A 2500-nucleotide genomic window follows, 5' to 3' on the forward strand; every position below is an offset into this window, starting at 1 on the left:
ACACTAGATCGCGTGTTGAGAGGGAGCCTGAGAAACGGCTACCACATCCAAGGAAGGCAGCAGGCGCGCAAATTACCCACTCCCGGCACGGGGAGGTAGTGACGAAAAATAACGATACGGGACTCATCCGAGGCCCCGTAATCGGAATGAGTACACTTTAAATCCTTTAACGAGTATCTATTGGAGGGCAAGTCTGGTGCCAGCAGCCGCGGTAATTCCAGCTCCAATAGCGTATATTAAAGTTGTTGCGGTTAAAAAGCTCGTAGTTGGATTTGTGTCCCACGCTGTTGGTTCACCGCCCGTCGGTGTTTAACTGGCATGTATCGTGGGACGTCCTGCCGGTGGGGCGAGCCGAAGGGGTGCTTTCGCGTCCCGAGGCGGACCCCGTTTAAATCCTACCAGGGTGCTCTTTGTTGAGTGTCTCGGTGGGCCGGCACGTTTACTTTGAACAAATTAGAGTGCTTAAAGCAGGCAAGCCCGCCTGAATACTGTGTGCATGGAATAATGGAATAGGACCTCGGTTCTATTTTGTTGGTTTTCGGAACCCGAGGTAATGATTAATAGGGACAGGCGGGGGCATTCGTATTGCGACGTTAGAGGTGAAATTCTTGGATCGTCGCAAGACGAACAGAAGCGAAAGCATTTGCCAAGTATGTTTTCATTAATCAAGAACGAAAGTTAGAGGTTCGAAGGCGATCAGATACCGCCCTAGTTCTAACCATAAACGATGCCAGCCAGCGATCCGCCGCAGTTCCTCCGATGACTCGGCGGGCAGCCTCCGGGAAACCAAAGCTTTTGGGTTCCGGGGGAAGTATGGTTGCAAAGCTGAAACTTAAAGGAATTGACGGAAGGGCACCACCAGGAGTGGAGCCTGCGGCTTAATTTGACTCAACACGGGAAACCTCACCAGGCCCGGACACCGGAAGGATTGACAGATTGATAGCTCTTTCTTGATTCGGTGGGTGGTGGTGCATGGCCGTTCTTAGTTGGTGGAGCGATTTGTCTGGTTAATTCCGATAACGAACGAGACTCTAGCCTGCTAACTAGTCGCGTGACATCCTTCGTGCTGTCAGCGATTACTTTTCTTCTTAGAGGGACAGGCGGCTTCTAGCCGCACGAGATTGAGCAATAACAGGTCTGTGATGCCCTTAGATGTTCTGGGCCGCACGCGCGCTACACTGAAGGAATCAGCGTGTCTTCCTAGGCCGAAAGGTCGGGGTAACCCGCTGAACCTCCTTCGTGCTAGGGATTGGGGCTTGCAATTGTTCCCCATGAACGAGGAATTCCCAGTAAGCGCGAGTCATAAGCTCGCGTTGATTACGTCCCTGCCCTTTGTACACACCGCCCGTCGCTACTACCGATTGAATGATTTAGTGAGGTCTTCGGACTGGTACGCGGCATCGACTCTGTCGTTGCCGATGCTACCGGAAAGATGACCAAACTTGATCATTTAGAGGAAGTAAAAGTCGTAACAAGGTTTCCGTAGGTGAACCTGCGGAAGGATCATTACCGACTAGACTGCATGTCTTTCGATGTGCGTGTCGTGTCACACACGCGAGACAGATGGCCGTGCGCCGCGTGCGGAACCACGCGTGCCTCTCAAAACTAGCGGAAGTGTTGTTGTTGTTGTTGTTGTGTGGTACGAGCGCTGAAGCTCTGGAGCGGCTGGCCTGCGGTACCTGGCGCCTGGCGCCGGTTTTGAATGACGTTCGCCCGAGTGCCTGTCCGCTCCGGTGTGGAGCCGTACGACGCCCATCGGCTGTGAGGCCGTTGGACACAAAAAAAATAGTGGAACAGGGGCCGTCAGACGCCTCAGTCCCGCAAATGCTACTGTCTTGAAAGAGACAGTGGGAGACTGAAAAGGAAAAGATCACCCAGGACGGTGGATCACTCGGCTCGTGGGTCGATGAAGAACGCAGCAAATTGCGCGTCGACATGTGAACTGCAGGACACATGAACATCGACGTTTCGAACGCACATTGCGGTCCATGGATTCCGTTCCCGGGCCACGTCTGGCTGAGGGTCGGCTACGTATACTGAAGCGCGCGGCGTTTGTCCCGCTTCGGAGACGTGGGAGTGTCGTGGTCGCCTGTGTGGCCGGCCGCGTCTCCTTAAACGTGCGATGCGCGCCCGTCGCCTGGCGGTTCGCATACCGGTACTTTCTCGGTAGCGTGCACAGCCGGCTGGCGGTGTGGCGTGCGACACCTCGTACAACGACCTCAGAGCAGGCGAGACTACCCGCTGAATTTAAGCATATTACTAAGCGGAGGAAAAGAAACTAACAAGGATTCCCCCAGTAGCGGCGAGCGAACAGGGAAGAGTCCAGCACCGAACCCCGCAGGCTGCCGCCTGTCGTGGCATGTGGTGTTTGGGAGGGTCCACTACCCCGACGCCTCGCGCCGAGCCCAAGTCCAACTTGAATGAGGCCACGGCCCGTAGAGGGTGCCAGGCCCGTAGCGGCCGGTGCGAGCGTCGGCGGGACCTCTCCTTCGAGTCGGGT

The 2500-nt window shown here is 55.4% G+C and overlaps 2 non-coding genes across 2 annotated transcripts in view; both read left to right on the plus strand.

Moving 5' to 3' along the window:
- The first annotated feature begins 1871 nt into the window (after positions 1–1871).
- LOC126331795 (5.8S ribosomal RNA) lies at positions 1872–2026 on the plus strand. Its single transcript, XR_007563477.1, has one exon. It is a non-coding gene; the product is annotated as a 5.8S ribosomal RNA (ribosomal RNA).
- Positions 2027–2214: 188 nt separating this feature from the next.
- Positions 2215–2500, plus strand: part of LOC126331796 (large subunit ribosomal RNA) — a 4222-nt gene continuing 3936 nt past the window's right edge. The window contains exon 1 of the ribosomal RNA XR_007563478.1: positions 2215–2500. This exon is cut by the window's right edge and continues 3936 nt beyond it. This is a non-coding gene — a ribosomal RNA (large subunit ribosomal RNA).

The sequence above is a fragment of the Schistocerca gregaria genome, unplaced genomic scaffold (assembly GCF_023897955.1).
Source record: "Schistocerca gregaria isolate iqSchGreg1 unplaced genomic scaffold, iqSchGreg1.2 ptg001404l, whole genome shotgun sequence".
NCBI classification, from domain to species: Eukaryota; Metazoa; Arthropoda; class Insecta; order Orthoptera; family Acrididae; genus Schistocerca; species Schistocerca gregaria.